Here is a 13,828-nt window from a genome sequence, read left to right as displayed (position 1 = left end):
TCCTCAAAGGGCAAAATACTACTGATATTATCTACCAGTTAAAGTTTATCTTTTCTATTTGTCGGAGAAGGCAATGGCACCCCACTCCAGTACTTTTGCCTGGAAAATCCCGTGGACAGAGGAGCCTGATGGGCTGCAGCCCATGGGGTCTCTAGAGTCGGACACGACTGAGTGACTTCACTTTCACTTTTCACTTTCATGCACTAGAGAAGGAAATGGCAACCCACTCCAGTGTTCTTGCCTGGAGAATCCCAGGGATGGCGGAGCCTGGTGGGCTGCCGTCTCTGGGGTCGCACAGAGTCGGACATGACTGAAGTGACTTAGCAGCAGCAGCATGGGATTTAAATTACCTCTTGCCCAGTTCTGAATGCATTCCTGCCTAAGAACTTGATACAGTAAAACAACCCATAACATTTCTGTGTTCTTATCATGAGACTGGATATACCAAAGGTCAGCTTCCTCAGTATGACTATCATTTAGCCAACTCATATTTCAGGTCTGTCTGAAGTCATTTCACATATGTAGATACACAATTATGCCTTTTTTTTTCCCTTTAATGCCAACCAATCTGTGCAAGACAATCCCATTTTAATTTAATGGGGCAAGATGACTTTCAGCTGTAAACCAAGATAAGAGAGAAGTCAAAACTATAAGTAGATTAATAGTATCTTCTGTGAGTCCATGGGTAGGATGTAAAATTTAACCTAAAAATCTATTTTAAAAAGGTTGAGTATGTGTGATGTGGTTGTAAGACACTAGAATAAGCCAGAAAAAGTGAAAGTGAAAGTCGCTCAGTCGTGTCTGATTCTTTGTGACCCCATGGACTACACAGTCTGTGGAATTCTCCAGACCAGAATACTGGAGTAGGTAGCCTTTCCCCTCCCCAGGGGAAGCCAGAATGGGTGTCAAATCTAATGTGTACAAACATTAGAAGCAGAGCAAGACAAACCAACAAGTTTGGTGTTGACAGGCCAATTCTGGAAAATGAGGCAGCCCATCCAGATGACATCACCAGAGCATAACTTGTTTGGAAAGAGCTCATCTCTAGACTCACACCTGAAGGTCCATCTCTGAGAATAATAAAGGCACAGCAGTCTGAAGCTGGCAAAGAAAAGCAGTGATCAGATGGGCATTAAATTGCTTAGTGGTTGAGTAGGCATGAGAAAAGACAAGGGTATCTGGATTTGAGGGTTCTGAGAAAGGCAAATAAATAGAAGTGGTTGACCATGGGGTCTGGATTGTTTGACAATTGCAATTGAAGTCATCATAGGACCAACAAAAAGGCTTCCCTGGTGGCTCAGTGGTAAAGAATCTGCTTGTCAACGCAGGAGATGTGGGTTCAATCCCTGGATCGGGAAGAGCCTCTGGAGGAGGAAATGTCAATCCACTCCAGTGTTCTTGCCTGGGAAATCCCATGGACAGCGGAGAGTGGCGGGCTATAGTTCATGGGGTTCCAAAGAGTCAGACACAAGTTAGCATACAAGCAAGACCAGCAAAATGGAGAAAAAAGAGAAATTGAAGAATTCAATTTTTAAGTGAGATTAAAGTACAGGCAAGACAGAAACAAAGTGTTCAAAATTATGGAGATAGTAAAAGAATCAGGATGCCAGGAGTTAGGAAGGAGGGAGGGAGGAATAAGTGGATTTTCAGGGTGGCAAAATTACTCTGAAGGATACTATAATGATGGATACATGTCATCGCACATTTGTTCAGATCTGTAGAAGGTACAATGTAAGAGTGAGCCTTAATGTAAACTACAGACTTGGGTTGATAATAATGTGTCAATATAGGTTCATCGGCTGTAATGAATGTGCCACTCTGGTGAAGGGTGTTGATAATGGGGCAAGATAAGTGTATGTGAGGGGAGGGGATATATGGGCAGTCTTGTGCCTTTTGCTCAATATTTCTGGGAACCTAAAACTGCCCTAAAAAATGAAGTTTTTTTTTTTAATTTTTCTTTCTTTTTTATTTTAAATTTTATTTTATTTTTAAACTTTACAATATTGTATTAGTTTTGCCAAATATCGAAATGAATCCGCCACAGGTATACCCGCGTTCCCCATCCTGAACCCTCCTCCCTCCTCCCTCCCCTACCCTCCCTCTGGGTCGTCCCAGTGTTTATTTTTAAAAAGAGAGAGAGAGAGAGAGAGTTAAAAGACAATGAGAGAACATGGCTTGAAAATGGGATTTCAGAGTTTGAGATGAAGGATAAGGATGAAGAAGATAGGCAGAGATGGCCAGAGGAGACATGGTTAACCAAATTATCATAATCTTAGTATAATGTGGTGATGGATTGAATGGCCCACCCCCATCCTGCCACTTCTAACCTTTTGCAGTGCACAGAGTGATTGCTTTAAAAGGCAAAAGCAGCAGAGCATCCAAAAGCATGGCACCTCTACATTTCACTTTACGTTGGTTCTAACGGTATGATTTTCCCATTACATATCCTTGGGAAAGCTTCCAGAATCAGATCCATACACTCTTCAGCCCCAGACTATAATAATTAATAACTGCATTAGTGAAAAAGCAAATGTTTGACTATGACTTTAGAGAATATCGGCATATAATCAGAAAGTGGCCTAGGCACTGCTGTGATTTACAGGAGAAATTCAATTGCTTTTCTTGTTCAACTCATAAAAAACAAAAGCAAAGGAACACACAAAAGTGGTATTCTTTGGCTCTGGCAGCAAATGAACATGAAAGACTATGTTTATAAATTTTCCTCACATTTGTTGTTTAGTCACTAAGTTATGTCCGACTCTTTGCAACCCCGTGGACTCCAGCATGCCCGGCTTCCCTATCCTTCACTATTTCCCTGAGTTTGCTGCAACTCATGTCCACTGAGTCATTGATGCCATCTAATGATTTCATCTTCTGCCACCCACTTCTCTTCTTACTCTCAATCTTTCAAAGCATCAGTGTTTTTTCCAATGAATGAATCGTCAGCTCTTCACATCAGGTGGCCAAAGTGTTGGAGCTTCAGTTTCAGCATCAGTCCTTCCAGTGAATCTTCAGTGTTGATTTCCTTTAGGAATGACTGGTTTGATCTTCTTACCATCCAGAGGACTCTCTTCTCCAGCACCACAGTTCGAAAGCTTTTGTATACTGAACATTTGATACAAGGTGTCATGCCAGGAGTTTTCCTATATTAGGCTGTTAATCTTTATTGCAACCATTATGTAAATAATATCCTCATTTTGTATATGAGAACATAAAGGGTTAGGATGGTCTTGTAACTTGCCAAAGCCTTCCAGCCAGTGGGATGTGAATCTGCTTGCTAGGCTCCAAAACCCATCTTCTGAGTCCCTTTGCTCTCCCACCTTCCCTAAGCTTGTGCCTGTGAGAACCTCCTCATTTGAAAGAAAATAAATCTAGAGTGAGTGATTACAACACTTTTTGCAACTGTGATTGCTTACAGTTTAAACTGTGAATGACTTTAAAAATTGCCAGCAGGCATGCTCACGCACAGTGTCCCAAACAAGCTCTTTATTTTTCCTAGTCGGGTAAATTGTTTCTTGGTTTTGTTTTGCTTTGATTGTCTTTTACCTTGTACATTTTTAGATCTCATGTCTAAGGTTTAAAGAGAGACAGAGAGAAAAGATGAAAATGTCTTCTGCTATATCCCACAGGAGTATCATGTCCTTGACACTGTTATTAAAAATGAGCCATGGGAAATGGTTTTATTGGCCCATGGACAAGTGACCATGTGGAATTCTTAACTCATGCAGGCTTCCACCAGGCTCTTAGGCCTCTTGAGACTTTCCAAACATTCCACAAGTGCTTTATACAAACCAGTTCCATGTATAGCTAGAAAAGGGGAAAGAAAAAATACCTGCCGAGTAGGACTTTTCAGAGATCAGTGAAGATGCATTTGTTATGTACGTGTGCATGTATGTGTCTGGTTGGGTCATCTTTCTATTTAATAAAACAAGTTTTGAAGGCTATACAGAGAATAGTTTGCCACAAAATCCTCACCAACACTTAAGAGTATGCAAAATTTTGTCTAAAGTCTGAGAGCAACTGAACAAGACCCTTTTCCAGTGCCTCTTGGCTCATATAGATACAAGGCAACAGGAAAGGTTTGGGAATCATATATGGGTGACCAACTGCAATGGACTCTCAAACAAATTATAACTGAAGAAGGAGGGTTACAATATAATGAAGCTATTTGTCAATAAATAGCTCCCTTCCACCAAAATTTAAAATGATGACATGGGAAATGAAGACACATGTATTTCTTTTGTTCAACCAAGAATATCTTAGATTTCATGATTTTAAATTCAAATTTGTTACCATTATCTTATTAGTCTTTTTGTAGAACTTAAAAGACTTTAAAGTCATATGCATGATGGCCATAGCAATTCATAGAAACTGTATTAGGACAGAGCGTAGCAGCATTATTCAGGATTTGTTTTTCTTTTTGCATATCTCTTTTGAAGATGACTCATTCTGCACATTACTCTTCCCCACCTGGCTTCTAGTGAAACATTTAAATTGCAAATAAAGAGCAAGATGGTACACTTTAAAAAGTCCATAACATATGCAGAATGACCTGCTAGACATCAAAAGGTTATGGAAATAAATGTCTATAATTTAAGATTCAAGCATGTTTTTTATTGAATGAGAAAGTATGATCCTATGATTTTCCCCAAGTACTTGAATCCCCAATAAATGGTATTTAGGGAAATAACAACACTTCATACAGTTGAGAAGCAGGTGCCCCCCGTTTGCCTAGAAATGAGGTGTGCCCTGGGGTTCAGGACTTTCTGTGCTGAAAACTGGACAGGCTCAGGTTTCTCAGCCTATAGTCAGCCCAAACCTGTATGGTGGTGTAAATCCACCCTCAGAAAGTGCCATTCATTCCTCCAAGTGGCTAATATGAGCCACTTGCAAAGGCCTAGTTTTTATGGAGTCTTGTAGATTATTTTCTATCCTTCTAGATTGCAATTTTTATGGAATCTGTTATCTGAGAATCTAGTCATTGATTCTGCAAAGGACCTGCCCCTTTATGTAGTATGCCCTTCTGAATACTCTGGGCATGAAAAATATAGAAGTAACTGAAACAGAACGGACCCTAAAACAATTGGGGAAAGTTTTGCATGTCTTCTAATACTTTTTTATTTGTCTTTCACCAGCAGTAGCAATCACGTTTTCTTTCAAGCAATTTACTTTATTCTCTCTTAAATTACTAACCTACTGAATCCTATAAACCCTTCCAGTTTTCTGATTCTAGAATTCTCTATAACAGAAAGCAATAGGAAGAGAGAACTACAGCTGAGAGAGTAAATGTGGCAGACTGGGACATGGGGCTGTAGAGCTTTCAAGGCCTGAGGTTTTTAAATGCATTGCCAAAGCTGATCCAGCATATTTCGTTCCCAGCATTAATAATTACTTGGCACTAAAGAAACACTTGCTGATAGAGCATTTTATGGTATGGTGTTTTATTATCTCTGTCTTGGAAAATGGTGGCCAGTGATAATCTAATAGAGAGGAGAAACTCACTTCATTAATTTATTATAGACCAGAATCCTAGGCAGGGTGTTTGATTACAAGCAATATTCTTTATTTCTGCCAAATTAAAAAGCTGGCACAACCCAGGAGATGATGTAAAGCTTTTGGTTAAATGCCTTCTGGATTCTAACAGATCCACCAAGAACTTGCAGCTTAAGCTTGAGTTTTTTCCAACCATTTTTAAATGTACTTGGTTTTCTCTCAATTTATTGTACTTAAATGACAAACTCATACTGGTTTGTTAGATAGCTAGGTATTAGATAGTTTTGTCTTTACCAACATGGTACTATGGAGTCAGATGCTGCTAATCATTGTCCGTGACCTTCGTCACAGCACATAATCATCCCAGACACCCAATTTCTTTATCTGTGAGATGGAAAGGTTGGACTAAGGTTTCTTCCAGCTTTAATATTTTATGGCTCATGTTTCAATGAAAAGTTGTGGATAAATATGTATGAAAGAAAATGTCTTTCAAAAATATTAAAGAGATATTTTTTAATTTTGTTAAATTCCAATTAAAGATTGAGTTATTTTATTTGAGTTTGCTGTAAAGCCTAGGGAGTGTTGTGAGAGATGATGCAGAAATGCTTACTGCTGTTCATGTACTATTCCTGATGGACTCTCTGGGGGATTTCTGTAAAAGCTGGGATTCACTCACAACAGGACCTTTGACTTTTGGATCGGGTTGTCCATTATGCCACTTGCTGTGCTTTGTCCTTTGTGACAATTTTACCCTCTGCCTGCTTGCAGTTATTTGTTTTCTTAACGAATTGGTAGAATCTATGATGTTTTTAAAAATGGATTTTTAAAAAGTGGATTTTGCATCCATTTTTTTTTAAAAAAGCAAGAGGATGTGTGCTACATACTGTTGCACACTGTTCATGACAATAGAATCAAAGAAATGGCACATTACCGCTGAGAGAAGCCTTAGACAGCAGTTCGCCCCACTCCTTCATTTTGTAGATCAGGAAAATGCCCAGCTCGTCATTGGCAAAACACAGAGCCTGTACCTCCCTTTGTGTTTTCATATGTCACCCGTGAATTCTGTCTCATTCTCAGGTGTCTGTGTCTTCTGATATTTTTAATTCTTTTGATTTCATAATGATAGTCAAACTAGAAGAAACAAAGTTCTTAAAGTATTTTGTTATATGAAAGTTTTATGTGGACACAGTTAAAAAGCCAGAATAGTTCTTTTGTTGTGCATTCTGCTCTTTCCACTGGCAACTGTGATGCCCTAGAAGCACCATATTCATTTCTTTGAGCTAGTTTTTTCGTGTGTTTGCATTTTCGTTTCTAAATAAATATTTACACTATTAGCCCTTGATTATTACACATCCTCTCTGGACTTGTACTATAGAATATGAGAATTTAACTCAATTTCATGCAGGTCTCCATCCAAACTTACCTTTCTTCCCTCTCAACCCCTCCCAATATTCTCAGTATAGTTATAGTACTCATTGTGGTTAGGCTATAGTCTGCTCACTCCAGTGTACTTGCCTGGAGAATTCCATGGGCAGAGGAGCCTGGCAGGCTACAGTCCACGTGGTTGCAGAGTTGGATACTTATGACCAACTTAGATAGCATATTGAAAAGCAGAGACATTACTTTGCCAACAAAGGTCCATCTATTCAAGGCTATGGTTTTTCTAGTGGTCATGTATGGATGTGAGAGTTGGACTGTGAAGAAAGCTGAGCGCCGAAGAATTGATGCTTTTGAACTGTGGTGTTGGAGAAGACTCTTGAGAGTCCCTTGGACTGCAAGGAGATCCAACCAATCCATTCTGAAGGAGATCATCCCTGGGATTTCTTTGGAAGTAGTAATGCTAAAGCTGAAACTCCAGTACTTTGGCCACCTCATGCGAAGAGTTGACTCATTGGAAAAGACTCTGATGCTAGGAGGGATTGGGGGCAAGAGGAGAAGGGGACGACAGAGGATGAGATGGCTGGATGGCATCACCGACTCGATGGACGTGAGTCTGAGTGAACTCCGGGAGTTGGTGATGGACAGGGAGGCCTGGCGTGCTGCGATTCATGGGGTCGCAAAGAGTCAGACACAACTGAGTGACTGAAATGAACTAAACTGAACTGAACTGAAGCTTCTAACACGTTAGCTCTTACATTTTGTAATTATTTAAATAATATTTGCAGCTGAACCATCCAGAGAGCAATTACTACATTTCATATCTATTCAAAATTTCCTCCCTGGAGTTAGTATGACCTAGTTTTCATTGCTGTTGTTTGCTCACTTACTAGCCTGCATCCCTATCACTGATTCATGTCCAAACCCTCTGACACAAATTAAGTCTCAACTCAGTATATTCAAAATCATCAGATAATCTATCAATTTGATCTGTTACTGAGCCGTTCTGTTTTAATATGCTCTGAGAACCCTCCAAATCCATTCACATTCTCCCAGCTTTGCTATCCTTGGGTTCTCATTAGCTCTCATGTTCGAATTCTCTTTTTCCTTGATCTCATATATTCTTGTTTCCATATTTTAAAAAGCATGTTCTTTGAGAAAAGGTGCATGGAATGTACAGTATTTTGACAATCACAGAGCTGGAAGTATCTATTGATATATTTCAAGCTCACCCTTAATAAGATAGCTAGATATAAAAAACTAGTTTGCAAATTATTTTCTCCTAGAAATTTTAAGAAGCTGCAACATTATCTTCTAGTTTTCACTGTTGTCCAAAAATTTCGTTGTGAAATGCCACAGTTTATCCATCACTTTTACTGGACTCTCCATGGAACACTGTCAGTACCAAAACTCTTGACTTTCAGTTTAGAGCTATTTTGCTGAATTCGTTTTTGTAAAGTTCTCTAACTGACTAACCAGAACTGTATCTCGTAACAATGGCAGACATGTACTTTTTCAAGCCTCTGCGTGTGTCAGTCTGCTTACTCACTAAATTTATTTCCTACGAATTAGTGCAAACTTGGTGGTTTCAAACAACACAGATTTATCTGCTTATTGTTCTGGAGGTCAGAAGTCTGAAATAAGTTTCACTGGGCTAAAGTCAAGATTTTGGCAGGGCTGTTTTTTGTTTTTTCCTTTGGGCTCCAGCGGATAAGCTGTTTCCTTGTCTTTTGCACTTTCTAGAGGTCGCCTCCACCCTTGCTTTTCTTGGCTCATGCTCCCTTTCTCCATCTTAAAGCCAGCAGTGTAGCCTCTTTAAACCTTTCTATAATTCCACTTTCATATCACCTTCCCCCTTTATTTTATCATGCCTACCCAGATAATCCAGGAAAACCTCCCAAGTTCCAGATATTTAATTTAATCAAATCTGTAAAGTCCTTTTGCCATAAAAGGTGACAATAGTCACAGGTTCTAGGGATTAGGACATGGAGGGCACTGGAAAATCAATGATCAACCTACTATGCACAGCATTGGCCACAACTGATTCCATTTCTGAACTTAGTATCAACAGTGAAATAGACATTACCTCTGTATTGAGAGGAACTGAAGAATAAAATGGCAAAGGCATCGATATAAAGAGTTGGGCCCACTTGTGTAATTAATCAATGGCATATGATCATGTCTACATTTATTTAGATCTTTTATGACATATTTAATAAAAGACATAATTTTTACCATGAAGTCCTTGCACATGTTTTTTTAGATGTATTCCTAAATGCTCAATATTTTGATGGTATTTAAATGGTATCTAATGGTATCTAATCCCATTTAAATAGTACCTAATGGTATCTAGTCCCATTATATAAAGGGCTTTTCCTGCTTCTTGTCTGGCTCACTATTGCTCATTGTTTAGGTACTCTGGGAAAATGAAAAAATTTTTTCTTCTTCCCCAAGACTAAGATATTGAATCTCTTTTGCATTCCCATAGCTTCCCATATCCAGTCCTACAGTAGCACTGGTTCTATATTATAGTTGTTTATGTATTTGTTTCACTTTTTCTTTATCAGTGGCATATATAAATGCAATTGATCATTTTATCGATTTTGCATGCAGTAATTTTATAAGCATTCTTATTAATCTCAATGTTTTAATTTTTCCTTGCTTTGTTTTGCTGAGATCAACAGTCAGTCTTGAATGAAGTAGTGATAGCAAGAAGACATGTTTTGTGCCATTGTATTTCAAACTTTTGTGATGTTTTCTATAGGGTTTTTATTAGTATTGATATATTTTGTCAGTTTATGACCATTATGTTTATTCCTAATTTGCTAAGCAAAAGTATTTCTTTTAAGATTAGATTCATTTGAGATATAGAATCCAGTTGTTTATATTTTGATGAGTAAATTCATCCAATAGCAAGAAGTTCTTACTACAGTCTATCTCAACTTTTGTTATCTTACTTACACATGTATCTTGAGGTTTATATAATTTTGTTTTAAATCACAGTCTTCCAAGAATCTATGAATCACTCACTAAATGTTCTCTTTAGTTAAAGTGAGGCTCAAAATGGATTGTTAACTATGTCTACCACTGACAAATAGAAAATAACAACTTCTAATAATACCTTTACTCCATTTACCAACTTAAAAAAGTGTATTGTGAAAGAATCTTGGAGTGTTTTGGTTCCCATTTAGAATATTCACAGCCTTGGCCTGCCAAGGCTGAAGTTTCCTAACAAAGTTACACAAAAGACTGTGAATATAGTGTATTCCACGTTTAGAAAGGAACAGAAGCTTATCTAATTCAAAAGAGTTCCCCCTCCTTCAGAGAAGTTGGAAATCAATAAAGCATTGATGCTTTAGCAAACAGTTTTTAAATTGCCTGGATATATAGCTACTCTTCCAAGATAACTCTACTAGAGTTTAGATTTGTTCTTTTATTTATTGTTCATTCATTTAGGAAATATCTTTCTAGAATCTACTTGCATCTTGGGTGGTGTACACTCTGGGATGCAACAGCAAGCATGACAATGCAGTTTCTGGATGTTAAGCTGTTTACGATTTAGTGGGTAAAACAAACAGATACATAAACAACTATAATGTAGAACCAGTGCTACTATAGAACTGGATATGGGAAGCTATGGGAATGCAAAAGAGATTCAATATCTTAGTCTTGGGGAAGAAGAAAAAATTTTTTCATTTTCTCAGGGTACCTAAACAATGAGGAATAGTGAGCCAGACAAGAAGCAGGAAAAGCCCTTTATATAGTGGGACTAGAATGTGCAAAGACTCAGAAATGAAAGAAATAATATTTCTAGAAAAATTACTCAGATAATCGGAGGCTTAAACAAGTGGAAATAATCCTGAACAGACAAATCAACAAAGGACTTTATAAACTGGGTAAATCATAGAATGTATTATCTAAACTACTATGCTTTCAAAAGTGAAACAGATGATACTAATAATTATGCTATAAATAAATAAATTGAAAATTGCAACAAATTAGGACTATTCCAGTCAAGCCAAGACATGTGGCTTTCCTTGTAATTGATGTATAATCCTCTTATCCTGAGGCTATTGAAGAATCATTGAAGGGTCTTAAGTAAGAGGGTAGGGAGGTGACATAGATTTTCATTTGACAAAAATTATTCTTCTGTGTGTGTTAGTTACTTAGTCGTGTCCGTCTCTTTGCAACCCCATGGCAGCCCACCAGGCTCCTCTGTCCATGGAATGCTCTAGGCAAGAATACTGGAGTGGGTAACCATTCCCTTCTCCAGGGGATCCTCCCGACCCAGAGACTGACTCCAGGTCTCCCACATTGAAGGCAGATTCTTTACCATCTGAGCCACCAGAAAAGCCCTGTAGTATGGATCACCTGTGGGTGAAGAAAGTAGAAGTGTGCAAAAGGAAGAGAAATAGAGAAGAAACAGATATGTGTGGCTTTGCTTCAGGTAAGCGAGGAGATTTCCTCTGCATGCAATCATGAAGGTGGTAAAGAGTTGGTAAATTTTTTAAATATTTAGGAAGTAAAATTAACAAAAGTTTTGGATTGAGCATTTGAAGGACTTAGTAGTGAAAAAGGAAGTTGCAAACACAAGCACAATGTTCATGTTTCTGCCTGTGCAAACTGATTGGACTATAGGTTCTAACACACAGGGAGCAGCCGTGGAAAATGTTTATAAGAACCTGCACTGTATTTTGTGTACAAATTATTGTGGATTGGGGTAGTTGGGGAGGAGGTGTTGTTCCAAAGTGTGTGTGTGTGTGTGTCTGTGTGTGTTCATTTGCTCAGACACGTCCGATTCTTTGCAACTCCGTGGACTATAGTCCACCAGGGTCCTCTGTCCATGGAATTCTCCAGGCAAGAATACTGGAGTGGGTTGCTATGCCCTCCTCCAGGGGATCTTCCTGACCCAGGGATCGAACTCTCATTTCTTGCATCTCCTGCACTGGCAGGTGGATTCCTTATGACGAGCACCATCTACAAAGCCCTCCAAAGTTAGACCAAGCCCTAAATGATCTTCTGAGCCATCCCAGTGAATGGCTACATTTGATGCTGGGACAGAAATACCGGAGTCAGTAGGTAGAAAGCCCAACTCCTGTAGAATACCCAACAAAGGCACACATGAGCCACGGAATGGCTGATTTCTAAAATATCGAAGGAGCAACCCTGAAGTCTGTGTGAATAAAGCAACATGTCCATTCCCGAGACTCAGACAATGGAGAGGTCACATAATCTGAGTGAGAGCTTGAACAATGTGTAGTGAAGTCCCTTTAAAAAACTCAAGGTTCTGGCTTACTTCACTCTGTATAATAGGCTCCAGTTTCATCCACCTCATTAGAACTGATTCAAATGTATTCTTTTTAATGGCTGAGTAATACTCCATTGTGTATATGTACCACTGCTTTCTTTATCCATTCATCTGCTGATGGACATCTAGGTTGCTTCCATGTCCTGGCTATTATAAACAGTGCTGCGATGAACATTGGGGTACACGTGTCTCTTTCCCTTCTGGTTTCCTCAGTGTGTATGCCCAGCAGTGGGATTGCTGGGTCATAAAGCAGTTCTATTTCCAGTTTTTTAAGGAACCTCCACACTGTTCTCCATAGTGGCTGTACTAGTTTGCATTCCCACCAACAGTGTAAGAGGGTTCCCTTTTCTCCACACCCTCTCCAGCATTTATTACTTGTAGACTTTTGGATCGCAGCCATTCTGACTGGTGTGAAATGGTACCTCATAGTGGTCTTGATTTGCATTTCTCTGATAATGAGTGATGTTGAGCATCTTTTCATGTGTTTGTTAGCCATCTGTATGTCTTCTTTGGAGAAATGTCTATTTAGTTCTTTGGCCCATTTTTTGATTGGGTCATTTATTTTTCTGGAGTTGAGCTGGAGGAGTTGCTTGTATATTTTTGAGATTAGTTGTTTGTCAGTTGCTTCATTTGCTATTATTTTCTCCCATTCTGAAGGCTGTCTTTTCACCTTGCTGATAGTTTCCTTTGATGTGCAGAAGCTTTTAAGGTTAATTAGGTCCCATTTGTTTATTTTTGCTTTTATTTCCGATATTCTGGGAGGTGGGTCATAGAGGATCCTGCTGTGATGTATGTCAGAGAGTGTTTTGCTCAGTCGTGTCTGACTCTTTGTGACCCCACGGACTATAGCCTGCCAGGCTCCTCTGTCCATGGGATTTTCCAGGCAAGAATACTGGAGTGGCTTGCCATTTTCTTCTCCAGGGGATCTTCCTGACCCAGGGATTGAACCCAGATCTCCTGCATTGCAAGCAGATTCTTTACTGTTTGAGCTACAGGAAGACCTTTTTAAAAATAATTATATGTTTACTAATTTATAGAGCTTCCCAAATTGCTCTAGTAATAAAGAATCTGTCTGCCAGTGCATGAGATGCAAGACATGTGGATTCGATCCCTGGGTTGGAAAGATCCCTTGGAGTAAGAAATGGCAACCCACTCCCATATTCTTGCCTGGAAAATCCCATGGACAGAGGAGCCTGGTGGGCTGTAGTCCATGGGGCACAAAGAGTTAGACACAACTGAGAGACTGAACAAACACACACAGGCAAACTAACACCTCGGAACAAACCCTCCTCCCCAACTACCCCAGTCTACACTAATTTATACGTAAAACACGGTGCAGGTTCTTATAAACAACATTTGTCTGTCCTCCACTAGAATGAAGTTCCACAGAGGCAGGAACTTCATAATATTTTATCTACTGCTATATCCTTACTATTCTCAACACTGCCTGGCCTGGCACATAGTAGGCACTCAGTTTGTTGAATGGATGAACACATGAATGGATCCTGCCTCCAGTGTGCAGGGCCATAAGTTCGCCAGCACAGATAGTGATTCTCAGGCTGGCCACTGAGGCACATCTGTTTAAAGAAAGGTTGGTGTTGGTCTCTTCCAGAGATAACACACTTGGCAAAGGACAAAGAAAGAACATTA

At 39.2% G+C, this 13,828-nt stretch overlaps 1 protein-coding gene across 5 annotated transcripts in view; it reads left to right on the top strand.

The window, feature by feature from the left end:
- BANK1 (B cell scaffold protein with ankyrin repeats 1) overlaps positions 1–13,828 on the top strand; it is a 319,683-nt gene that overhangs the window by 239,191 nt on the left and 66,664 nt on the right. The window lies entirely within an intron of this gene.

This window comes from Bos javanicus, chromosome 6 (assembly GCF_032452875.1).
Source record: "Bos javanicus breed banteng chromosome 6, ARS-OSU_banteng_1.0, whole genome shotgun sequence".
Classification (NCBI taxonomy): domain Eukaryota; kingdom Metazoa; phylum Chordata; class Mammalia; order Artiodactyla; family Bovidae; genus Bos; species Bos javanicus.
Note: the sequence above shows the minus strand (reverse complement) of the source record. Positions and strands in the feature narration are given on the sequence as shown.